A 27,574-nucleotide genomic window follows, 5' to 3' on the forward strand; every position below is an offset into this window, starting at 1 on the left:
CCCGTGTTTGATTCCCTGCCTCTGATTCCCGGCCTCTGATTCCCCATCTCTGATTCACCGCCTTTGATTCGCCTCCTCTGATTCCCCATATCTGATTCCCCGCCTCTGTTTCCCCGCCTCTGATTCCCCGCCTCTGATTCCCCATATCTCATTCCCCGCCTCTGAATCCCCATCTCTGATTCCCGGACTCTGATTCCCCAGCTTCATTCCCCGCCTTTGATTCCCCCCGTCTGATTCCCAGCCTCTGAATCCCCGTGTCTGATAACCTGCCTCTGATTCCCCGCCTCTGATTCCCCATCTCAGATTCACCGCCTCTGATTCCCCACCTCTGATTCCCCATCTCTGATTCCGCACATCCGATTCCCTGCCTCTGATTCCCCGACTCTGATTCCCCACCTCTGATTCCCCAGCTCTGATTCCCCGCCTCTGATTCCCCAACTCTGATTCCCCGCCTCTGATTCCCCAGCTCTGATTCCCCGCCTCTGATTCCCCGTGTTTGATCCCCTGCCTCTGATTCCCCAGCTCTGATTCCCCATCTCTGATTCACCGCCTTTGATTCGCCACCAATGATTCCCCATATCTGATTCCCTGCCTCTGATTCCCCGACTCTGATCCCCACCTCTGATTCCCAAGCTCTGATTCCCCGCCTCTGATTCCCCAACTCTGATTCCCCGCCTCTGATTCCCCAACTCTGATTCCCCGCCTCTGATTCCCCGTGTTTGATTCCCTGCCTCTGATTCCCCGCCTCTGATTCCCCATCTCTGATTCACCGCCTTTGATTCGCCACCTCTGATTCCCCATATCTGATTCCTCGCCTCTGTTTCCCCGCCTCTGATTCCCCGCCTCTGATTCCCCATATCTCATTCCCCGCCTCTGATTCCCCATCTCTGATTCCCGGACTCTGATTCCCCACCTCTGATTCCCAGCCTCTTATTCCCGGCATCTGATTCCGGCCTCTGATTCCCGGCCTCTGATTCCCTGCTTCTGATTCTGATTCCCTGCCTTTGATTCCCCATCTCTGATTCCGCACATCTGATTCCCTGCCTCTGATTCCCCATCTCTGATTCCCCATATCTGATTCCCCGCCTCTGTTTCCCCGCCTCTGATTCCCCGCCTCTGTTTCCCAATATCTAAGTCCCCGCCTCTGATTCCCCAACTCTGATTCCCCACCTCTGATTCCCCAGCTCTGATTCCCCGCCTCTGATTCCCTGCATCTGATTCCCTGCATCTGATTCCAAGCCTCTGATTCCCTGCCTCTGATTCCCAACCTCTGATTCCCCACCTCTGATTCCCCATATCTGATTCCCAGCCTCTGTTTCCTCGCCTCTGATTCCCCGCCTCTGTTTCCTCATATCTGATTCCCGGACTCTGATTCCCCGCCTCTGATTCCCTGCCTCTGATTCCCCATCTCCGATTCCGCACATCTGATTCACTGCCTCTGATTCCCCGCCTCTGATTCCCCGCCTCTGATTCCCTGCCTCTGATTCCAAACCTCTGATTCCCCACCTCTGATTCCCCGTGTTTGATTCCCCGCCTCTGTTTCCCCGCCTCTAATTCCCCGCCTCTGATTCCCCAACTCTAATTCCCCGCCTCTGATTCCCCATATCTGATTCCCAGCCTCTGTTTCCCCGCCTCTGATTCCCCGCCCCTGTTTCCCCATATCTGATTACCTGCCTCTGATTCCCCAACTTTGATTCCCAGCCTCTGATTCCCCAGCTCTGATTCCCCACCTCTGATTCCCCGTGTTTGATTCCCTGCCTCTGATTCCCGGCCTCTGATTCCCCATCTCTGATTCACCGCCTTTGATTCGCCACCTCTGATTCCCCATTTCTGATTCCCCGCCTCTGTTTCCCCACCTCTGATTCCCCGCCTCTGATTCCCCATATCTCATTCCCCGCCTCTGAATCCCCATCTCTGTTTCCCGGACTCTGATTCCCCACCTCTGATTCCCGGCCTCTTATTCCCGGCATCTGATTCCGGCCTCTGATTCCCGGCCTATGATTCCCTGCTTCTGATTCTGATTCCCTGCCTTTGATTCCCCATCTCTGATTCCGCACATCTGATTCCCTGCCTCTGATTCCCCATCTCTGATTCCCCATATCTGATTCCCCGCCTCTGTTTCCACGCCTCTGATTCCACGCCTCTGTTTCCCAATATCTAAGTCCCCGCCTCTGATTCCCCAACTCTGATTCCCCACCTCTGATTCCCCAGCTCTGATTCCCGGCCTCAGATTCCCCGCATCTGATTCCCTGCATCTGATTCCAAGCCTCTGATTCCCTGCCTCTGATTCCCAACCTCTGATTCCCCACCTCTGATTCCCCATATCTGATTCCCAGCCTCTGTTTCCCCGCCTCTGATTCCCCGCATCTGTTTCCCCATATCTGATTCCCGGCCTCTGATTCCCCGCCTCTGATTCCCCGCCTCTGATTCCCTGCCTCTGATTCCCCATCTCCGATTCCGCACATCTGATTCCCTGCCTCTGATACCCCGCCTCTGATTCCCCGCCTCTGATTCCCTGCCTCAGATTCCCCGCCTGTGATTCCCCATCTCTGATTCACCACCTCTGATTCCCCACCACTGATTCCCCATATCTAATTCCCCGCCTCTGTTTGCCCGCCTCTGATTCCCCGCCTCTGTTTCCCCATATCTGATTCCCCGCCTCTGAATCCCCAACTCTGATTCCCTGCCTCTGATTCCCCAGCTTCATTCCCCGCCTTTGATTCCCCCCGTCTGATTCCCAGCCTCTGAATCCCCGTGTCTGATAACCTGCCTCTGATTCCCCGCCTCTGATTCCCCATCTCAGATTCACCGCCTCTGATTCCCCACCTCTGATTCCCCATCTCTGATTCCTCACATCCGATTCCCTGCCTCCGATTCCCCGACTCTGATTCCCCATATCTGATTCCCCGCCTCTGTTTCCCCGCCTCCGATTCCCCGCCTCTGTTTCCCAATATCTAAGTCCCCGCCTCTGATTCCCCAACTCTGATTCCCCACCTCTGATTCCCCAGCTCTGATTCCCCGCCTCTGATTCCCTGCATCTGATTCCCTGCATCTGATTCCAAGTTTCTGATTCCCTGCCTCTGATTCCCAACCTCTGATTCCCCACCTCTGATTCCCCATATCTGATTCCCAGCCTCTGTTTCCTCGCCTCTGATTCCCTGCCTCTGTTTCCTCATATCTGATTCCCGGACTCTGATTCCCCGCCTCTGATTCCCTGCCTCTGATTCCCCATCTCCGATTCCGCACACCTGATTCACTGCCTCTGATTCCCCGCCTCTGATTCCCCGCCTCTGATTCCCCGCCTCTGATTCCCTGCCTCTGATTCCCAACCTCTGATTCCCCACCTCTGATTCCCCGTGTTTGATTCCCCGCCTCTGTTTCCCCGCCTCTGATTCCCCGCCTCTGATTCCCCAACTCTAATTCCCCGCCTCCGATTCCCCATATCTGATTCCCCGCCTCTGTTTCCCCGCCTCTGATTCCCCGCCCCTGTTTCCCCATATCTGATTCCCTGCCTCTGATTCCCCAACTTTGATTCCCAGCCTCTGATTCCCCAGCTCTGATTCCCCGCCTCTGATTCCCCGTGTTTGATTCCCTGCCTCTGATTCCCGGCCTCTGATTCCCCATCTCTGATTCACCGCCTTTGATTCGCCACCTATGATTCCCCATATCTGATTCCCCGCCTCTGTTTCCCCACCTCTGATTCCCTGCCTCTGATTCCCCATATCTCATTCCCCGCCTCTGAATCCCCATCTCTGATTCCCGGACTCTGATTCCCCACCTCTGATTCCCGGCCTCTTATTCCCGGCATCTGATTCCGGCCTCTGATTCCCGGCCTATGATTCCCTGCTTCTGATTCTGATTCCCTGCCTTTGATTCCCCATCTCTGATTCCGCACATCTGATTCCCTGCCTCTGATTCCCCATCTCTGATTCCCCATATCTGATTCCCCGCCTCTGTTTCCACGCCTCTGATTCCACGCCTCTGTTTCCCAATATCTAAGTCCCCGCCTCTGATCCCCCAACTCTGATTCCCCACCTCTGATTCCCCAGCTCTGATTCCCGGCCTCAGATTCCCCGCATCTGATTCCCTGCATCTGATTCCAAGCCTCTGATTCCCTGCCTCTGATTCCCAACCTCTGATTCCCCACCTCTGATTCCCCATATCTGATTCCCAGCCTCTGTTTCCCCGCCTCTGATTCCCCGCATCTGTTTCCCCATATCTGATTCCCGGCCTCTGATTCCCCGCCTCTGATTCCCCGCCTCTGATTCCCTGCCTCTGATTCCCCATCTCCGATTCCGCACATCTGTTTCCCTGCCTCTGATTCCCCGCCTCTGATTCCCCGCCTCTGATTCCCTGCCTCAGATTCCCCGCCTGTGATTCCCCATCTCTGATTCACCACCTCTGATTCCCCACCACTGATTCCCCATATCTAATTCCCCGCCTCTGTTTGCCCGCCTCTGATTCCCCGCCTCTGTTTCCCCATATCTGATTCCCCGCCTCTGAATCCCCAACTCTGATTCCCTGCCTCTGATTCCCCAGCTTCATTCCCCGCCTTTGATTCCCCCCGTCTGATTCCCAGCCTCTGAATCCCCGTGTCTGATAACCTGCCTCTGATTCCCCGCCTCTGATTCCCCATCTCAGATTCACCGCCTCTGATTCCCCACCTCTGATTCCCCATCTCTGATTCCTCACATCCGATTCCCTGCCTCCGATTCCCCGACTCTGATTCCCCACCTCTGATTCCCCAGCTCTCATTCCCCGCCTCTGATTTCCCAACTCTGATTCCCCGCCTCTGATTCCCCAGCTCTGATTCCCCGCCTCTGATTCCCCGTGTTTGATCCCCTGCCTCTGATTCCCCAGCTCTGATTCCCCATCTCTGATTCACCGCCATTGATTCGCCACCTCTGATTCCCCATATCTGATTCCTCGCCACTGTTTCCCCGCCTCTGATTCCCCGCCTCTGATTCCCCATATCTCATTCCCCGCCTCTGATTCCCCATCTCTGATTCCCGGACTCTGATTCCCCACCTCTGATTCCCGACCTCTTATTCCCGGCATCTGATTCCAGCCTCTGATTCCCGGCCTCTGATTCCCTGCTTCTGATTCTGATTCCCCGCCTCTGATTCCCCAGCTCTGATTCCCCGCCTCTGATTCTCCACATCCGATTCCCCATATCTGATTCCCCGCCTCTGTTTCCCCGCCCCTGATTCCCCGCCTCTGTTTCCCCATATCTGATTCCCCGCCTCTGATTCCCAACTATGATTCCCCGCCTCTTATTCCCCAGCTCTGATTCCCTGCCTCTGATTCCCCGCGTTCTATTCCCTGCCTCTGATTCCCCGCCTGTGATTCCCCATCTATGATTCACCACCTCTGATTCCCCACCACTGATTCCCCATATCTAATTCCCCGCATCTGTTTGCCCGCCTCTGATTCCCCGCCTATGTTTCCCCATATCTGATTCCCCGCCTCTGAATCCCCAACTCTGATTCCCTGCCTCTGATTCCCCAGCTTCATTCCCCGCCTTTGATTCCCCCCGTCTGATTCCCAGCCTCTGAATCCCCGTGTCTGATAACCTGCCTCTGATTCCCCGCCTCTGATTCCCCATCTCAGATTCACCGCCTCTGATTCCCCACCTCTGATTCCCCATCTCTGATTCCGCACATCCGATTCCCTGCCTCTGATTCCCCGACTCTGATTCCCCACCTCTGATTCCCCAGCTCTGATTCCCCGCCTCTGATTCCCCAACTCTGATTCCCCGCCTCTGATTCCCCAGCTCTGATTCCCCGCCTCTGATTCCCCGTGTTTGATCCCCTGCCTCTGATTCCCCAGCTCTGATTCCCCATCTCTGATTCACCGCCTTTGATTCGCCACCTCTGATTCCCCATATCTGATTCCCTGCCTCTGATTCCCCGACTCTGATCCCCACCTCTGATTCCCAAGCTCTGATTCCCCGCCTCTGATTCCCCAACTCTGATTCCCCAGCTCTGATTCCCCGCCTCTGATTCCCCGTGTTTGATTCCCTGCCTCTGATTCCCCGCCTCTGATTCCCCATCTCTGATTCACCGCCTTTGATTCGCCACCTCTGATTCCCCATATCTGATTCCTCGCCTCTGTTTCCCCGCCTCTGATTCCCGGCCTCTGATTCCCCATATCTCATTCCCCGCCTCTGATTCCCCATCTCTGATTCCCGGACTCTGATTCCCCACCTCTGATTCCCAGCCTCTTATTCCCGGCATCTGATTCCGGCCTCTGATTCCCGGCCTCTGATTCCCTGCTTCTGATTCTGATTCCCTGCCTTTGATTCCCCATCTCTTATTCCGCACATCTGATTCCCCGCCTCTGTTTCCCAATATCTAAGTCCCCGCCTCTGATTCCCCAACTCTGATTCCCCACCTCTGATTCCCCAGCTCTGATTCCCCGCCTCTGATTCCCTGCATCTGATTCCCTGCATCTGATTCCAAGCCTCTGATTCCCTGCCTCTGATTCCCAACCTCTGATTCCCCACCTCTGATTCCCCATATCTGATTCCCAGCCTCTGTTTCCTCGCCTCTGATTCCCCGCCTCTGTTTCGCCATATCTGATTCCCGGACTCTGATTCCCCGCCTCTGATTCCCTGCCTCTGATTCCCCATCTCCGATTCCGCACATCTGATTCACTGCCTCTGATTCCCCGCCTCTGATTCCCCGCGTCTGATTCCCTGCCTCTGATTCCCAACCTCTGATTCCCCACCTCTGATTCCCCGTGTTTGATTCCCCGCCTCTGTTTCCCCGCCTCTGATTCCCCGCCTCTGATTCCCCAACTCTAATTCCCCGCCTCTGATTCCCCATATCTGATTCCCCGCCTCTGTTTCCCCGCCTCTGATTCCCCGCCCCTGTTTCCCCATATCTGATTCGCTGCCTCTGATTCCCCAACTTTGATTCCCAGCCTCTGATTCCCCAGCTCTGATTCCCCGCCTCTGATTCCCCGTGTTTGATTCCCTGCCTCTGATTCCCGGCCTCTGATTCCCCATCTCTGATTCACCGCCTTTGATTCGCCTCCTCTGATTCCCCATATCTGATTCCCCGCCTCTGTTTCCCCGCCTCTGATTCCCCGCCTCTGATTCCCCATATCTCATTCCCCGCCTCTGAATCCCCATCTCTGATTCCCGGACTCTGATTCCCCACCTCTGATTCCCGGCCTCTTATTCCCGGCATCTGATTCCGGCCTCTGATTCCCGGCCTATGATTCCCTGCTTCTGATTCTGATTCCCTGCCTTTGATTCCCCATCTCTGATTCCGCACATCTGATTCCCTGCCTCTGATTCCCCATCTCTGATTCCCCATATCTGATTCCCCGCCTCTGTTTCCACGCCTCTGATTCCACGCCTCTGTTTCCCAATATCTAAGTCCCCGCCTCTGATTCCCCAACTCTGATTCCCCACCTCTGATTCCCCAGCTCTGATTCCCGGCCTCAGATTCCCCGCATCTGATTCCCTGCATCTGATTCCAAGCCTCTGATTCCCTGCCTCTGATTCCCAACCTCTGATTCCCCACCTCTGATTCCCCATATCTGATTCCCAGCCTCTGTTTCCCCGCCTCTGATTCCCCGCCTCTGTTTCCCCATATCTGATTCCCGGCCTCTGATTCCCCGCCTCTGATTCCCCGCCTCTGATTCCCTGCCTCTGATTCCCCATCTCCGATTCCGCACATCTGATTCCCTGCCTCTGATTCCCCGCCTCTGATTCCCCGCCTCTGATTCCCTGCCTCTGATTCCCCGCCTGTGATTCCCCATCTCTGATTCACCACCACTGATGCCCCACCACTGATTCCCCATATCTAATTCCCCGCCTCTGTTTGCCCGCCTCTGATTCCCCGCCTCTGTTTCCCCATATCTGATTCCCCGCCTCTGAATCCCCAACTCTGATTCCCTGCCTCTGATTCCCCAGCTTCATTCCCCGCCTTTGATTCCCCCCGTCTGATTCCCAGCCTCTGAATCCCCGTGTCTGATAACCTGCCTCTGATTCCCCGCCTCTGATTCCCCATCTCAGATTCACCGCCTCTGATTCCCCAACTCTGATTCCCCGCCTCTGATTCCCCAGCTCTGATTCCCCATCTCTGGTTCCGCACATCCGATTCCCTGCCTCTGATTCCCCGACTCTGATTCCCCACCTCTGATTCCCCAGCTCTCATTCCCCACCTCTGATTCCCCAACTCTGATTCCCCGCCTCTGATTCCCCAGCTCTGATTCCCCGCCTCTGATTCCCCGTGTTTGATCCCCTGCCTCTGATTCCCCAGCTCTGATTCCCCATCTCTGATTCACCGCCTTTGATTCGCCACCTCTGATTCCCCATATCTGATTCCTCGCCACTGTTTCCCCGCCTCTGATTCCCCGCCTCTGATTCCCCATATCTCATTCCGCGCCTCTGATTCCCCATCTCTGATTCCCGGACTCTGATTCCCCACCTCTGATTCCCGACCTCTTATTCCCGGCATCTGATTCCGGCCTCTGATTCCCGGCCTCTGATTCCCTGCTTCTGATTCTGATTCCCTGCCTCTGATTCCCCATTTCTGATTCCGCACACCTAATTCCCTGCCTCTGATTCCCCACCTCTGATTCCCCATATCTGAATCGCCGCCTCTGTTTCCCCGTCTCTGATTCCCCGCCACTGTTTCCCCATATCTAAGTCCCCGCCTCTGATTCCCCAACTTTGATTCCCCACCTCTGATTCCGCAGCTCTGATTCCCCGCCTCTGATTCCCCACCTCTGATTCCCCATACCTGATTCCCAGCCTCTGTTTCCCCGCCTCTGATTCCCCGCTTCTGTTTCCCCATATCTGATTCCCGGCCTCTGATTCCCCGCCTCTGATTCCCCGCCTCTGATTCCCTGCCTCTGATTCCCCATCTCCGATTCCGCACATCTGATTCCCTGCCTCTCATTCCCCGCCTCTGATTCGCCGCCTCTGATTCCCTGCCTCTGATTCCCAACCTCTGATTCCCCACCTCTGATTCCCCGTCTTTGATTCCCCGCCTCTGTTTCCCCGCCTCTGATTCCCCGCCTCTGATTCCCCAACTCTAATTCCCCGCCTCTGATTCCCCATATCTGATTCCCCGCCTCTGTTTCCCCACCTCTGATTCCCCGCCCCTGTTTCCCCATATCTGATTCCCTGCCTCTGATTCCCCAACTTTGACTCCCAGACTTTGATTCCCCAGCTCTGATTCCCCGCCTCTGATTCCCCGCATCTGATTCCCTGCAGCTGATTCCAAGCCTCTGATTCCCTGCCTCTGATTCCCAACCTCTGATTCCCCACCACTGATTCCCCATATCTGATTCCCAGCCTCTGTTTCCCCGCCTCTGATTCCCCGCCTCTGTTTCCCCATATATGATTCCCGGCCTCTGATTCCCCGCCTCTGATTCCCTGCCTCTGATTCCCCATCACCGATTCCGCACATCTGATTCCCTGCCTCTGATTCCCCGCCTCTGATTCCCCGCCGCTGATTCCCTGCCTCTGATTTCCAACCTCTGATTCCCCACCTCTGATTCCCCGTGTTTGATTCCCCGCCTCTGTTTCCCCACCACTGATTCCCCGCCTCTGATTCCCCAACTCTAATTCCCCGCCTCTGATTCCCCATATCAGATTCCCGGCCTCTGTTTCCCCGCCTCTTATTCCCCGCCCCTGTTACCCCATATCTGATTCCCTGACTCTGATTCCCCAACTTTGATTCCCAGCCTCTGATTCCCCAGCTCTGATTCCCCGCCTCTGATTCCCCGTGTGTGATTCCCTGCCTCTGATTCCCCGCCTCTGATTCTCCATCTCTGATTCACCGCCTTTGATTCGCCACCTCTGATTCCCCATATCTGATTCCCCACCTCTGTTTCCCCGCCTCTGATTCCCCGCCTCTGATTCTCCATATCTCATTCCCCGCCTCTGACTCCCCATCTCTGATTCCCGGACTCTGATTCCCAACCTCTGATTCCCGTCCTCTTATTCCCAGCATCTGATTCCAGGCCTCTGATTCCCGGCCTCTGACTCCCCGCTTCTGATTCTGATTCCCTGCCTCTGATTCCCCATCTCTGATTCCGCACATCTGATTACCTGCCTCTGATTCCCCACGTCTGATTCCCCATATCTGATTCCCCGCCTCTGTTTCCACGCCTCTGATTCCCCGCCTCTGTTTCCCCATATCTAATTCCCCACCTCTGATGCCCCAACTCTGATTCCCCGCCTCTGATTCCACAGCTCTGATTCCCCGCCTCTGATTCCCCGCATCGGATTCCCCATATCTGATTCCGCGCCTCTGTTTCCCCGCCCCTGATTCCCCGCCTCTGTTTCCCCATATCTGATTATCCGCCTCTGATTCCCAACTATGATTCCCCGCCTCTGAATCCCCGCGTCTGATTCCCTGCCTCTGCTTCCCCGCCTCTGATTCCCCAACTCTGATTCCCCGCCTCTGATTCCCCAGCTCTGATTCCCCGCCTCTGATTCTCCGTGTTTGATTCCCTGCCTCTGATTCCCGGCCTCTGATTCCCCATCTCTGATTCACCGCCTTTGATTCGCCACCTCTGATTCCCCATATCTGATTCCCCGCATCTGTTTCCCCGCCTCTGATTCCCCGCCTCTGATTCCCCATATCTCATTCCCCGCCTCTGAATCCCCATCTCTGATTCCCGGACTCTGATTCCCCACCTCTGTTTCCCGGCCTCTTATTCCCGGCATCTGATTCCGGCCTCTGATTCCCGGCCTCTGATTCCCTGCTTCTGATTCTGATTCCCTGCCTCTGATTCCCCATTTCTGATTCCGCACACCTAATTCCCTGCCTCTGATTCCCCACCTCTGATTCCCCATATCTGAATCCCCGCCTCTGTTTCCCCGTCTCTGATTCCCCGCCACTGTTTCCCCATATCTAAGTCCCCGCCTCTGATTCCCCAACTTTGATTCCCCACCTCTGATTCCCCAGCTCTGATTCCCCGCCTCTGATTCCCCACCTCTGATTCCCCATACCTGATTCCCAGCCTCTGTATCCCCGCCTCTGATTCCCCGTCTTTGATTCCCCGCCTCTGTTTCCCCGCCTCTGATTCCCCGCCTCTGATTCCCCAACTCTAATTCCCCGCCTCTGATTCCCCATATCTGATTCCCCGCCTCTGTTTCCCCACATCTGATTCCCCGCCCCTGTTTCCCCATATCTGATTCCCTGCCTCTGATTCCCCAACTTTGATTCCCAGACTCTGATTCCCCAGCTCTGATTCCCCGCCTCTGATTCCCCGCATCTGATTCCCTGCAGCTGATTCCAAGCCTCTGATTCCCTGCCTCTGATTCCCAACCTCTGATTCCCCACCACTGATTCCCCATATCTGATTCCCAGCCTCTGTTTCCCCGCCTCTGATTCCCCGCCTCTGTTTCCCCATATATGATTCCCGGCCTCTGATTCCCCGCCTCTGATTTCCTGCCTCTGATTCCCCATCACCGATTCCGCACATCTGATTCCCTGCCTCTGATTCCCCGCCTCTGATTCCCCGCCGCTGATTCCCTGCCTCTGATTTCCAACCTCTGATTCCCCACCTCTGATTCCCCGTGTTTGATTCCCCGCCTCTGTTTCCCCACCACTGATTCCCCGCCTCTGATTCCCCAACTCTAATTCCCCGCCTCTGATTCCCCATATCTGATTCCCCGCCTCTGTTTCCCCGCCTCTTATTCCCCGCCCCTGTTACCCCATATCTGATTCCCTGACTCTGATTCCCCAACTTTGATTCCCAGCCTCTGATTCCCCAGCTCTGATTCCCCGCCTCTGATTCCCCGTGTGTGATTCCCTGCCTCTGATTCCCCGCCTCTGATTCTCCATCTCTGATTCACCGCCTTTGATTCGCCACCTCTGATTCCCCATATCTGATTCCCCACCTCTGTTTCCCCGCCTCTGATTCCCCGCCTCTGATTCTCCATATCTCATTCCCCGCCTCTGACTCCCCATCTCTGATTCCCGGACTCTGATTCCCAACCTCTGATTCCCGTCCTCTTATTCCCAGCATCTGATTCCAGGCCTCTGATTCCCGGCCTCTGACTCCCCGCTTCTGATTCTGATTCCCTGCCTCTGATTCCCCATCTCTGATTCCGCACATCTGATTACCTGCCTCTGATTCCCCACGTCTGATTCCCCATATCTGATTCCCCGCCTCTGTTTCCACGCCTCTGATTCCCCGCCTCTGTTTCCCCATATCTAATTCCCCACCTCTGATGCCCCAACTCTGATTCCCCGCCTCTGATTCCACAGCTCTGATTCCCCGCCTCTGATTCCCCGCATCGGATTCCCCATATCTGATTCCGCGCCTCTGTTTCCCCGCCCCTGATTCCCCGCCTCTGTTTCCCCATATCTGATTATCCGCCTCTGATTCCCAACTATGATTCCCCGCCTCTGAATCCCCGCGTCTGATTCCCTGCCTCTGCTTCCCCGCCTCTGATTCCCCAACTCTGATTCCCCGCCTCTGATTCCCCAGCTCTGATTCCCCGCCTCTGATTCTCCGTGTTTGATTCCCTGCCTCTGATTCCCGGCCTCTGATTCCCCATCTCTGATTCACCGCCTTTGATTCGCCACCTCTGATTCCCCATATCTGATTCCCCGCATCTGTTTCCCCGCCTCTGATTCCCCGCCTCTGATTCCCCATATCTCATTCCCCGCCTCTGAATCCCCATCTCTGATTCCCGGACTCTGATTCCCCACCTCTGTTTCCCGGCCTCTTATTCCCGGCATCTGATTCCGGCCTCTGATTCCCGGCCTCTGATTCCCTGCTTCTGATTCTGATTCCCTGCCTCTGATTCCCCATTTCTGATTCCGCACACCTAATTCCCTGCCTCTGATTCCCCACCTCTGATTCCCCATATCTGAATCCCCGCCTCTGTTTCCCCGTCTCTGATTCCCCGCCACTGTTTCCCCATATCTAAGTCCCCGCCTCTGATTCCCCAACTTTGATTCCCCACCTCTGATTCCCCAGCTCTGATTCCCCGCCTCTGATTCCCCACCTCTGATTCCCCATACCTGATTCCCAGCCTCTGTTTCCCCGCCTCTAATTCCCCGCTTCTGTTTCCCCATATCTGATTCCCGGCCTCTGATTCCCCGCCTCTGATTCCCCGCCTCTGATTCCCTGCCTCTGATTCCCCATCTCCGATTCCGCACATCTGATTCCCTGCCTCTCATTCCCCGCCTCTGATTCCCCGCCTCTGATTCCCTGCCTCTGATTCCCAACCTCTGATTCCCCACCTCTGATTCCCCGTCTTTGATTCCCCGCCTCTGTTTCCCCGCCTCTGATTCCCCGCCTCTGATTCCCCAACTCTAATTCCCCGCCTCTGATTCCCCATATCTGATTCCCCGCCTCTGTTTCCCCACCTCTGATTCCCCGCCCCTGTTTCCCCATATCTGATTCCCTGCCTCTGATTCCCCAACTTTGATTCCCAGACTCTGATTCCCCAGCTCTGATTCCCCGCCTCTGATTCCCCGCATCTGATTCCCTGCATCTGATTCCAAGCCTCTGATTCCCTGCCTCTGATTCCCAACCTCTGATTCCCCACCTCTGATTCCCCATATCTGATTCCCAGCCTCTGTTTCCCCGCCTCTGATTCCCCGCCTCTGTTTCCCCATATATGATTCCCGGCCTCTGATTCCCCGCCTCTGATTCCCTGCCTCTGATTCCCCATCACCGATTCCGCACATCTGATTCCCTGCCTCTGATTCCCCGCCTCTGATTCCCCGCCGCTGATTCCCTGCCTCTGATTTCCAACCTCTGATTCCCCACCTCTGATTCCCCGTGTTTGATTCCCCGCCTCTGTTTCCCCACCACTGATTCCCCGCCTCTGATTCCCCAACTCTAATTCCCCGCCTCTGATTCCCCATATCTGATTCCCCGCCTCTGTTTCCCCGTCTCTTATTCCCCGCCCCTGTTACCCCATATCTGATTCCCTGACTCTGATTCCCCAACTTTGATTCCCAGCCTCTGATTCCCCAGCTCTGATTCCCCGCCTCTGATTCCCCGTGTTTGATTCCCTGCCTCTGATTCCCCGCCTCTGATTCCCCATCTCTGATTCACCGCCTTTGATTCGCCACCTCTGATTCCCCATATCTGATTCCCCACCTCTGTTTCCCCGCCTCTGATTCCCCGCCTCTGATTCTCCATATCTCATTCCCCGCCTCTGACTCCCCATCTCTGATTCCCGGACTCTGATTCCCAACCTCTGATTCCCGGCCTCTTATTCCCAGCATCTGATTCCAGGCCTCTGATTCCCGGCCTCTGACTCCCCGCTTCTGATTCTGATTCCCTGCCTCTGATTCCCCATCTCTGATTCCGCACATCTGATTACCTGCCTCTGATTCCCCACGTCTGATTCCCCATATCTGATTCCCCGCCTCTGTTTCCACGCCTCTGATTCCCCGCCTCTGTTTCCCCATATCTAATTCCCCACCTCTGATGCCCCAACTCTGATTCCCCGCCTCTGATTCCACAGCTCTGATTCCCCGCCTCTGATTCCCCGCATCGGATTCCCCACATCTGATTCCCCGCCTCTGTTTCCCCGCCCCTGATTCCCCGCCTCTGTTTCCCCATATCTGATTATCCGCCTCTGATTCCCAACTATGATTCCCCGCCTCTGAATCCCCGCGTCTGATTCCCTGCCTCTGCTTCCCCGCCTCTGATTCCCCAACTCTGATTCCCCGCCTCTGATTCCCCAGCTCTGATTCCCCGCCTCTGATTCCCCGTGTTTGATTCCCTGCCTCTGATTCCCGGCCTCTGATTCCCCATATCTGATTCCCCGCATCTGTTTCCCCGCCTCTGATTCCCCGCCTCTGATTCCCCATATCTCATTCCCCGCCTCTGAATCCCCATCTCTGATTCCCGGACTCTGATTCCCCACCTCTGATTCCCGGCCTCTTATTCCCGGCATCTGATTCCGGCCTCTGATTCCCGGCCTCTGATTCCCTGCTTCTGATTCTGATTCCCTGCCTCTGATTCCCCATCTCTGATTCCGCACATCTGATTCCCTGCCTCTGATTCCCCACCTCTGATTCCCCATATCTGACTCCCCGCCTCTGTTTCCCCGCCTCTGATTCCCCGCCTCTGTTTCCCAATATCTAAGTCCCCGCCTCTGAATCTCCAACTCTGATTCCCCACCTCTGATTCCCCAGCTCTGATTCCCCGCCTCTGATTCCCCGCATCTGATTCCCTGCATCTGATTCCAAGCCTCTGATTCCCTGCCTCTGATTCCCAACCTCTGATTCCCCACCTCTGATTCCCCATATCTGATTCCCCGCCACTGTTTCCCCGCCTCTGATTCCCCACCTCTGTTTCCCCATATCTGATTCCCGGCCTCTTATTCCCCGCCTCTGATTCCCCACCTCTGATTCCCTACCTCTGATTCCCCATCTCCGATTCCGCACATCTGATTCCCTGCCTCTGATTCCCCGCCTCTGATTCCCTGCCTCTGATTCCCAACCTCTGATTCCCCACCTCTGATTCCCCATATCTGATTCCCCGCCTCTGTTTCCCCGCCTCTGATTCCCCTCCTCTGATTCCCCAACTCTAATTCCCCGCCTCTGATTCCCCAGCTCTGATTCCCCGTGTTTGATTCCCTGCCTCTGATTCCCTGCCCTGATTCCCCATCTCTGTTTCACCGCCTTTGATTCGCCATCTCTGATTCCCCATATCTGATTCCCCGCCTCTGTTTCGCCGCCTCTGATTCCCTGCCTCTGATTCCCAACCTCTGATTCCACACCTCTGATTCCCCATATCTGATTCCCCGCCTCTGTTTCCCCGCCTCTGATTCCCTGCCCTTGTTTCCCCATATCTGATTCCCTGCCTCTGATTCCCCAACTCTGATTCCCCGCCTCTGATTCCCCAGCTCTGATTCCCCGCCTCTGATTTCCCGTGTTTGATTCCCTGCCTCTGATTCCCCGCCTCTGATTCCCCATCTCTGATTCACCGCCTTTGATTCGCCACCTCTGATTCCACATATCTGATTCCCCACCTCTGTTTCCCCGCCTGTGATTCCCCGCCTCTGATTCTCCATATCTCATTTTCCGCCTCTGAATCCCCATCTCTGATTCCCGGACTCTGATTCCCCACCTCTGATTCCCGGCCTCTTATTCCCAGCATCTGATTCCCGGCCTCTGATTCCCGGCCTCTGATTCCCCGCTTCTGATTCTGATTCGCTGCCTCTGATTCCCCATCTCTGATTCCGCACATCTGATTCCCCGCCTCTGTTTCCCCGCCTCTGATTCGCCGCCTCTGTTTCCCAATATCTAATTCCCAACCTCTGATGCCCCAACTCTGATTCCCTGCCTCCGATTCCCCGCGTTCTATTCCCTGCCTCTGATTCCGCGCCTGTGATTCCCCATCTCTGATTCACCACCTCTGATTCCCCACCTCTGATTCCCCATATCTAATTCCCCTCCTCTGTTTGCCCGCCTCTGATTCCCCGCTTCTGTTTCCCCATATCTGATTCCCCGCCTCTGAATCCCCAACTCTGATTCCCTGCCTCTGATTCCCCAACTCTGATTCCCCGCCTTTGATTCCCCCCGTCTGATTCCCAGCCTCTGAATCCCCGTGTCTGATTTCCTGCCTCTGATTCCCCGCCTCTGATTCCCCATCTCTGATTCACAGCCTCTGATTCCCCACCTCTGATTCCCCATCTCGGATTCCGCACATCTGATTCCCTGCCTCTGATTCCCCGACTCTGATCCCCACCTCTGATTCCCAAGCTCTGATTCCCCGCCTCTGATTCCCCAACTCAGATTCCCCGCCTCTGATTCCCCAGCTCTGATTCCCCGCCTCTGATTCCCCGTGTTTGATTCCCTGCCTCTGATTCCCCGCCTCTGATTCCCCATCTCTGATTCACCGCCTTTGATTCGCCACCTCTGATTCCCCATATCTGATTCCTCGCCTCTGTTTCCCCGCCTCTGATTCCCCGCCTCTGATTCCCCATATCTCATTCCCCGCCTCTGATTCCCCATCTCTGATTCCCGGACTCTGATTCCCCACCTCTGATTCCCAGCCTCTTATTCCCGGCATCTGATTCCGGCCTCTGATTCCCGGCCTCTGATTCCCTGCTTCTGATTCTGATTCCCTGCCTTTGATTCCCCATCTCTGATTCCGCACATCTGATTCCCTGCCTCTGATTCCCCATCTCTGATTCCCCATATCTGATTCCCCGCCTCTGTTTCCCCGCCTCTGATTCCCCGCCTCTGTTTCCCAATATCTGTCCCCGCCTCTGATTCCCCAACTCTGATTCCCCACCTCTGATTCCCCAGCTCTGATTCCCCGCCTCTGATTCCCTGCATCTGATTCCCTGCATCTGATTCCAAGCCTCTGATTCCCTGCCTCTGATTCCCAACCTCTGATTCCCCACCTCTGATTCCCCATATCTGATTCCCAGCCTCTGTTTCCCCGCATCTGATTCCCCGCCTCTGTTTCCCCATATCTGATTCCCGGACTCTGATTCCCCGCCTCTGATTCCCTGCCTCTGATTCCCCATCTCCGCTTCCGCACATCTGATTCCCTGCCTCTGATTCCCCGCCTCTGATTCCCCGCCTCTGATTCCCTGCCTCTGATTCTCAACCTCTGATTCCCCACCTCTGATTCCCCGTGTTTGATTCCCCGCCTCTGTTTCCCCGCCTCTGATTCCCCGCCTCTGATTCCCCAACTCTAATTCCCCGCCTCTGATTCCCCATATCTGATTCCCCGCCTCTGTTTCCCCGCCTCTGATTCCCCGCCCCTGTTTCCCCATATCTGATTCCCTGCCTCTGATTCCCCAACTTTGATTCCCAGCCTCTGATTCCCCAGCTCTGATTCCCCGCCTCTGATTCCCCGTGTTTGATTCCCTGCCTCTGATTCCCGGCCTCTGATTCCCCATCTCTGATTCACCGCCTTTGATTCGCCACCTCTGATTCCCCATATCTGATTCCCCGCCTCTGTTTCCCCGCCTCTGATTCCCCGCCTCTGATTCCCCATATCTCATTCCCCGCCTCTGAATCCACATCTCTGATTCCCGGACTCTGATTCCCCACCTCTGATTCCCGGCCTCTTATTCCCGGCATCTGATTCCGGCCTCTGATTCCCGGCCTCTGATTCCCTGCTTCTGATTCTGATTCCCTGCCTTTGATTCCCCATCTCTGATTCCGCACATCTGATTCCCTGCCTCTGATTCCCCATCTCTGATTCCCCATATCTGATTCCCCGCCTCTGTTTCCCCACCTCTGATTCCACGCCTCTGTTTCCCAATATCTAAGTCCCCGCCTCTGATTCCCCAACTCTGATGCCCCACCTCTGATTCCCCAGCTCTGATTCCCCGCCTCTGATTCCCCGCATCTGATTCCCTGCATCTGATTCCAAGCCTCTGATTCCCTGCCTCTGATTTCCCAACCTCTGATTCCCCACCTCTGATTCCCCATATCTGATTCCCAGCCTCTGTTTCCCCGCCTCTGATTCCCCGCCTCTGTTTCCCCATATCTGATTCCCGGCCTCTGATTCCCCGCCTCTGTTTCCCCATATCTGATTCCCGGCCTCTGATTCCCCGCCTCTGATTCCCCGCCTCTGATTCCCTGCCTCTGATTCCCCATCTCCGATTCCGCACATCTGATTCCCTGCCTCTGATTCCCCGCCTCTGATTCCCCGCCTCTGATTCCCTGCCTCTGATTCCCAACCTCTGATTCCCCACCTCTGATTCCCCGTGTTTGATTCCCCGCCTCTGTTTCCCCACCTCTGATTCCCCGCCTCTGATTCCCCAACTCTAATTCCCCGCCTCTGATTCCCAACCTCTGATTCCCCACCTCTGATTCCCCGTGTTTGATTCCCCGCCTCTGTTTCCCCACCTCTGATTCCCCGCCTCTGATTCCCCAACTCTAATTCCCCGCCTCTGATTCCCCATATCTGATTCCCTGCCTCTGATTCCACAACTTTGATTCCCAGCCTCTGATTCCCCCAGCTCTGATTCCCCGCCTCTGATTCCCCGTGTTTGATTCCCCGCCTCTGATTCCCCGTGTTTGATTCCCTGCCTCTGATTCCCCGCCTCTGATTCCCCATCTCTGATTCACCGCCTTTGATTCCCCACCTCTGTTTCCCCGCCTCTGATTCCCCGCCTCTGATTCTCCATATCTCATTCCCCGCCTCTGAATCCCCATCTCTGATTCCCGGACTCTGATTCCCCACCTCTGATTCCCGGCCTCTTATTCCCAGCATGTGATTCAGGGCCTCTGATTCCCGGCCTCTGACTCCCCGCTTCTGATTCTGATTCCCTGCCTCTGATTCCCCATCTCTGATTCCGCACATCTGATTACCTGCCTCTGATTCCCCACCTCTGATTCCCCATATCTGATTCCCCGCCTCTGTTTCCACGCCTCTGATTCCCCGCCTCTGTTTCCCCATATCTAATTCCCCACCTCTGATGCCCCAACTCTGATTCCCCGCCTCTGATTCCCCAGCTCTGATTCCCCGCCTCTGATTCCCCGCATCCGATTCCCCATATCTGATTCCCCGCCTCTGTTTCCCCGCCCCTTATTCCCCGCCTCTGTTTCCCCATATCTGATTCCCCGCCTCTAATTCCCAACTATGATTCCCCGCCTCTGATTCCCCAGCTCTGATTCCCTGCCTCTGATTCCCCGCGTTCTATTCCCTGCCTCTGATTCCCCGCCTGTGATTCCCCATCTCTGATTCACCACCTCTGATTCCCCGCCTCTGATTCTCCATATCTCATTCCCCGCCTCTGAATCCCCATCTCTGATTCCCGGACTCTGATTCCCCACCTCTGATTCCCGGCCTCTTATTCCCAGCATCTGATTCAGGGCCTCTGATTCCCGGCCTCTGACTCCCCGCTTCTGATTCTGATTCCCTGCCTCTGATTCCCCATCTCTGATTCCGCACATCTGATTACCTGCCTCTGATTCCCCACCTCTGATTCCCCATATCTGATTCCCCGCCTCTGTTTCCACGCCTCTGATTCCCCGCCTCTGTTTCCCCATATCTAATTCCCCACCTCTGATGCCCCAACTCTGATTCCCCGCCTCTGATTCCCCAGCTCTGATTCCCCGCCTCTGATTCCCCGCATCCGATTCCCCATATCTGATTCCCCGCCTCTGTTTCCCCGCCCCTTATTCCCCGCCTCTGTTTCCCCGCCTCTGATTCGCCGCCTCTGTTTCCCAATATCTAATTCCCAACCTCTGATGCCCCAACTCTGATTCCCTGCCTCCGATTCCCCGCGTTCTATTCCCTGCCTCTGATTCCCCGCCTGTGATTCCCCATCTCTGATTCACCACCTCTGATTCCCCACCTCTGATTCCCCATATCTAATTCCCCTCCTCTGTTTGCCCGCCTCTGATTCCCCGCCTCTGTTTCCCCATATCTGATTCCCCGCCTCTGAATCCCCAACTCTGATTCCCTGCCTCTGATTCCCCAGCTCTGATTCCCCGCCTTTGATTCCCCCCGTCTGATTCCCAGCCTCTGAATCCCCGTGTCTGATTTCCTGCCTCTGATTCCCCGCCTCTGATTCCCCATCTCTGATTCACAGCCTCTGATTCCCCACCTCTGATTCCCCATCTCGGATTCCGCACATCTGATTCCCTGCCTCTGATTCCCCGACTCTGATCCCCACCTCTGATTCCCAAGCTCTGATTCCCCGCCTCTGATTCCCCAACTCAGATTCCCCGCCTCTGATTCCCCAGCTCTGATTCCCCGCCTCTGATTCCCCGTGTTTGATTCCCTGCCTCTGATTCCCCGCCTCTGATTCCCCATCTCTGATTCACCGCCTTTGATTCGCCACCTCTGATTCCCCATATCTGATTCCTCGCCTCTGTTTCCCCGCCTCTGATTCCCCGCCTCTGATTCCCCATATCTCATTCCCCGCCTCTGATTCCCCATCTCTGATTCCCGGACTCTGATTCCCCACCTCTGATTCCCAGCCTCTTATTCCCGGCATCTGATTCCGGCCTCTGATTCCCGGCCTCTGATTCCCTGCTTCTGATTCTGATTCCCTGCCTTTGATTCCCCATCTCTGATTCCGCACATCTGATTCCCTGCCTCTGATTCCCCATCTCTGATTCCCCATATCTGATTCCCCGCCTCTGTTTCCCCGCCTCTGATTCCCCGCCTCTGTTTCCCAATATCTGTCCCCGCCTCTGATTCCCCAACTCTGATTCCCCACCTCTGATTCCCCAGCTCTGATTCCCCGCCTCTGATTCCCTGCATTTGATTCCCTGCATCTGATTCCAAGCCTCTGATTCCCTGCCTCTGATTCCCAACCTCTGATTCCCCACCTCTGATTCCCCATATCTGATTCCCAGCCTCTGTTTCCCCGCATCTGATTCCCCGCCTCTGTTTCCCCATATCTGATTCCCGGACTCTGATTCCCCGCCTCTGATTCCCTGCCTCTGATTCCCCATCTCCGCTACCGCACATCTGATTCCCTGCCTCTGATTCCCCGCCTCTGATTCCCCGCCTCTGATTCCCTGCCTCTGATTCTCAACCTCTGATTCCCCACCTCTGATTCCCCGTGTTTGATTCCCCGCCTCTGTTTCCCCGCCTCTGATTCCCCGCCTCGGATTCCCCAACTCTAATTCCCCGCCTCTGATTCCCCATATCTGATTCCCCGCCTCTGTTTCGCCGCCTCTGATTCCCCGCCCCTGTTTCCCCATATCTGATTCCCTGCCTCTGATTCCCCAACTTTGATTCCCAGCCTCTGATTCCCCAGCTCTGATTCCCCGCCTCTGATTCCCCGTGTTTGATTCCCTGCCTCTGATTCCCGGCCTCTGATTCCCCATCTCTGATTCACCGCCTTTGATTCGCCACCTCTGATTCCCCATATCTGATTCCCCGCCTCTGTTTCCCCGCCTCTGATTCCCCGCCTCTGATTCCCCATATCTCATTCCCCGCCTCTGAATCCACATCTCTGATTCCCGGACTCTGATTCCCCACCTCTGATTCCCGGCCTCTTATTCCCGGCATCTGATTCCGGCCTCTGATTCCCGGCCTCTGATTCCCTGCTTCTGATTCTGATTCCCTGCCTTTGATTCCCCATCTCTGATTCCGCACATCTGATTCCCTGCCTCTGATTCCCCATCTCTGATTCCCCATATCTGATTCCCCGCCTCTGTTTCCCCACCTCTGATTCCACGCCTCTGTTTCCCAATATCTAAGTCCCCGCCTCTGATTCCCCAACTCTGATTCCCCACCTCTGATTCCCCAGCTCTGATTCCCCGCCTCTGATTCCCCGCATCTGATTCCCTGCATCTGATTCCAAGCCTCTGATTCCCTGCCTCTGATTTCCCAACCTCTGATTCCCCACCTCTGATTCCCCATATCTGATTCCCAGCCTCTGTTTCCCCGCCTCTGATTCCCCGCCTCTGTTTCCCCATATCTGATTCCCGGCCTCTGATTCCCCGCCTCTGTTTCCCCATATCTGATTCCCGGCCTCTGATTCCCCGCCTCTGATTCCCCGCCTCTGATTCCCTGCCTCTGATTCCCCATCTCCGATTCCGCACATCTGATTCCCTGCCTCTGATTCCCCGCCTCTGATTCCCCGCCTCTGATTCCCTGCCTCTGATTCCCAACCTCTGATTCCCCACCTCTGATTCCCCGTGTTTGATTCCCCGCCTCTGTTTCCCCACCTCTGATTCCCCGCCTCTGATTCCCCAACTCTAATTCCCCGCCTCTGATTCCAAACCTCTGATTCCCCACCTCTGATTCCCCGTGTTTGATTCCCCGCCTCTGTTTCCCCACCTCTGATTCCCCGCCTCTGATTCCCCAACTCTAATTCCCCGCCTCTGATTCCCCATATCTGATTCCCTGCCTCTGATTCCACAACTTTGATTCCCAGCCTCTGATTCCCCCAGCTCTGATTCCCCGCCTCTGATTCCCCGTGTTTGATTCCCCGCCTCTGATTCCCCGTGTTTGATTCCCTGCCTCTGATTCCCCGCCTCTGATTCCCCATCTCTGATTCACCGCCTTTGATTCCCCACCTCTGTTTCCCCGCCTCTGATTCCCCGCCTCTGATTCTCCATATCTCATTCCCCGCCTCTGAATCCCCATCTCTGATTCCCGGACTCTGATTCCCCACCTCTGATTCCCGGCCTCTTATTCCCAGCATCTGATTCAGGGCCTCTGATTCCCGGCCTCTGACTCCCCGCTTCTGATTCTGATTCCCTGCCTCTGATTCCCCATCTCTGATTCCGCACATCTGATTACCTGCCTCTGATTCCCCACCTCTGATTCCCCATATCTGATTCCCCGCCTCTGTTTCCACGCCTCTGATTCCCCGCCTCTGTTTCCCCATATCTAATTCCCCACCTCTGATGCCCCAACTCTGATTCCCCGCCTCTGATTCCCCAGCTCTGATTCCCCGCCTCTGATTCCCCGCATCCGATTCCCCATATCTGATTCCCCGCCTCTGTTTCCCCGCCCCTTATTCCCCGCCTCTGTTTCCCCATATCTGATTCCCCGCCTCTAATTCCCAACTATGATTCCCCGCCTCTGATTCCCCAGCTCTGATTCCCTGCCTCTGATTCCCCGCGTTCTATTCCCTGCCTCTGATTCCCCGCCTGTGATTCCCCATCTCTGATTCACCACCTCTGATTCCCCGCCTCTGATTCTCCATATCTCATTCCCCGCCTCTGAATCCCCATCTCTGATTCCCGGACTCTGATTCCCCACCTCTGATTCCCGGCCTCTTATTCCCAGCATCTGATTCAGGGCCTCTGATTCCCGGCCTCTAATTCCCAACTATGATTCCCCGCCTCTGATTCCCCAGCTCTGATTCCCTGCCTCTGATTCCCCGCGTTCTATTCCCTGCCTCTGATTCCCCGCCTGTGATTCCCCATCTCTGATTCACCACCTCTGATTCCCAGCCTCTGAATCCCCGTGTCTGATAACCTGCCTCTGATTCCCCACCTCTGATTCCCCATCTCTGATTCCGCACATCCGATTCCCTGCCTCTGATTCCCCGCCTCTGATTCCCCAACTCTGATTCCCCGCCTCTGATTCCCCAGCTCTGATTCCCCGCCTCTGATTCCCCATCTCTGATTCACCGCCTTTGATTCGCCACCTCTGATTCCCCTTATCTGATTCCTCGCCACTGTTTCCCCGCCTCTGATTCCCCGCCTCTGATTCCCCATATCTCATTCCCCGCCTCTGATTCGCCAGCTATGATTCCCCGCCTCTGATTCCCCGCGTCTGATTCCCTGCCTCTGATTCCCCGCCTCTGATTCCACATCTCTGATTCACCACCTCTGTTTCCCCGCGTCTGATTCCCCGCCTCTGATTCCCCATCTCTGATTCCCCATCTCTGATTCCCCAATTCTGATTCCCCGCCTCTGATTCCCCAGCTCTGATTCCTCGCCTCTGATTCCCTTCCTCTGATTACCAACCACTCATTCCCCACCTCTGATTTCCCATATTGATTCCCTGCGTCTGATTCCCCGCCTCTGATTCCCCAACTCTGATTCCCCGCCTCTGATTCCCCAGCTCTGATTCCCCTCCTCTGATTCCCCGTGTTTGATTCCCTGCCTCTGATTCCCGGCCTCTGATTCCCCATCTCTGATTCACCGCCTTTGATTCGCCACCTCTGATTCCCCATATCTGATTCCCTGCCTCTGTTTCCCCGCCTCTGATTCCCGGACTCTGATTCCACACCTCTGATTCCCGGCCTCTTATTCCCGGCATCTGATTCAGGCCTCTGATTCCCGGCCTCTGATTCCCTGCTTCTGATTCTGATTCCCTGCCTCTGATTCCCCATCTCTGATTCCGCACATCTGATTCCCTGCCTCTGATTCCCCACCTCTGATTCCCCATATCTGACTCCCCGCCTCTGTTTCCCCGCCTCTGATTCCCCGCCTCTGTTTCCCAATATCTAAGTCCCCGCCTCTGATTCCCCAACTCTGATTCCCCACCTCTGTTTCCCCAGCTCTGATTCCCCGCCTCTGATTCCCCGCATCTGATTCCCTGCATCTGATTCCAAGCCTCTGATTCCCTGCCTCTGATTCCCAACCTCTGATTCCCCACCTCTGATTCCCCATATCTGAATCCCCGCCTCTGTTTCCCCGCCTCTGATTCCCCACCTCTGTTTCCGCATATATGATTCCCGGCCTCTGATTCCCCGCCTCTGATTCCCCGCCTCTGATTCCCTGCCTCTGATTCCCCATCTCAGATTCCGCACATCTGATTCCCTGCCTCTGATTCCCCGCCTCTGATTCCCCGCCTCTGATTCCCTGCCTCTGATTCCCAACCTCTGATTCCCCACCTCTGATTCCCCATATCTGATTCCCCGCCTCTGTTTCCCCGCCTCTGATTCCCCTCCTCTGATTCCCCAACTCTAATTCCCCGCCTCCGATTCCCCAGCTCTGATTCCCCGTGTTTGATTCCCTGCCTCTGATTCCCTGCCCTGATTCCCCATCTCTGTTTCACCGCCTTTGATTCGCCACCTCTGATTCCCCATATCTGATTCCCCGCCTCTGTTTCCCCGCCTCTGATTCACTGCCTCTGATTCCCAACCTCTGATTCCACACCTCTAATTCCCCATATCTGATTCCCCGCCTCTGTTTCCCCGCCTCTGATTCCCTGCCCCTGTTTCCACATATCTGATTCCCTGCCTCTGATTCCCCAACTCTGATTCCCCGCCTCTGATTCCCCAGCTCTGATTCCCCGCCTCTGATTTCCCGTGTTTGATTCCCTGCCTCTGATTCCCGGCCTCTGATTCCCCATCTCTGATTCACCGCCTTTGATTCGCCACATCTGATTCCACATATCTGATTCCCCACCTCTGTTTCCCCGCCTCTGATTCCCCGCCTCTGATTCTCCATATCTCATTCCCCGCCTCTGAATCCCCATCTCTGATTCCCGGACTCTGATTCCCCACCTCTGATTCCCGGCCTCTTATTCCCAGCATCTGATTCCCGGCCTCTGATTCCCGGCCTCTGATTCCCCGCTTCTGATTCTGATTCCCTGCCTCTGATTCCCCATCTCTGATTCCGCACATCTGATTCTGATTCCCTGCCTCTGATTCCCCATCTCTGATTCCGCACATCTGATTCCCTGCCTCTGATTCCCCACCTCTGATTCCCCATATCTGATATCCCGCCTCTGTTTCCCCGCCTCTGATTCCCCGCCTCTGTTTCCCCATATCTAATTCCCAACCTCTGATGCCCCAACTCTGATTCCCTGCCTCTGATTCCCCGCGTTCTATTCCCTGCCTCTGATTCCCCGCCTGTGATTCCCCATCTCTGATTCACCACCTCTGATTCCCCACCTCTGATTCCCCATATCTAATTCCCCGCCTCTGTTTGCCCGCCTCTGATTCCCCGCCTCTGTTTCCCCATATCTGATTCCCCACCTCTGAATCCCGAACTCTGATTCCCTGCCTCTGATTCCCCAGCTCTGATTCGCCGCCTTTTATTCCCCCGTCTGATTCCCAGCCTCTGAAACCCCGTGTCTGATTTCTTGCCTCTGATTCCCCACCTCTGATTCCCCATCTCTGATTCCGCACATCTGATTCCCTGCCTCTGATTCCCCGTTTCTGATCCCCACCTCTGATTCCCCAGCTCTGATTCCCCGCCTCTGATTCCCCAACTCTGATTCCCTGCCTCTGATTCCCCGACTCTGATCCCCACCTCTGATTCCCCAGCTCTGATTCCCCGCCTCTGATTCCCCAACTCTGATTCCCCGCCTCTGATTCCCCAGCTCTGATTCCCCGCCTCTGATTCCCCGTGTTTGATTCCCCGCCTCTGATTCCCCGGCTCTGATTCCCCATATCTCATTCCCCGCCTCTGATTCCCCATCTCTGATTCCCGGACTCTGATTCCCCACCTCTGATTCCCGGCCTCTTATTCCCGGCATCTGATTCCGGCCTCTGATTCCCCAACTCTAATTCCCCGCCTCTGATTCCCCAGCTCTGATTCCCCGTGTTTGATTCCCTGCCTCTGATTCCCTGCCCTGATTCCCCATCTCTGTTTCACCGCCTTTGATTCGCCACCTCTGATTCCCCATATCTGATTCCCCGCCTCTGTTTCCCCGCCTCTGATTCCCTGCCTCTGATTCCCAACCTCTGATTCCACACCTCTGATTCCCCATATCTGATTCCACGCCTCTGTTTCCCCGCCTCTGATTCCCTGCCCCTGTTTCCCCATATCTGATTCCCTGCCTCTGATTCCCCAACTCTGATTCCCCGCCTCTGATTCCCCAGCTCTGATTCCCCGCCTCTGATTTCCCGTGTTTGATTCCCTGCCTCTGATTCCCGGCCTCTGATTCCCCATCTCTGATTCACCGCCTTTGATTCGCCACCTCTGCTTCCACATATCTGATTCCCCACCTGTGTTTCCCCGCCTCTGATTCCCCGCCTCTGATTCTCCATATCTCATTCCCCGCCTCTGAATCCCCATCTCTGATTCCCGGACTCTGATTCCCCACCTCTGATTCCCGGCCTCTTATTCCCAGCATCTGATTCCCGGCCTCTGATTCCCGGCCTCTGATTCCCCGCTTCTGATTCTGATTCCCTGCCTCTGATTCCCCATCTCTGATTCCGCACATCTGATTCCCTGCCTCTGATTCCCCACCTCTGATTCCCCATATCTGATATCCCGCCTCT

This window comes from Narcine bancroftii, chromosome 7 (assembly GCF_036971445.1).
Source record: "Narcine bancroftii isolate sNarBan1 chromosome 7, sNarBan1.hap1, whole genome shotgun sequence".
Taxonomy (NCBI): Eukaryota; Metazoa; Chordata; class Chondrichthyes; order Torpediniformes; family Narcinidae; genus Narcine; species Narcine bancroftii.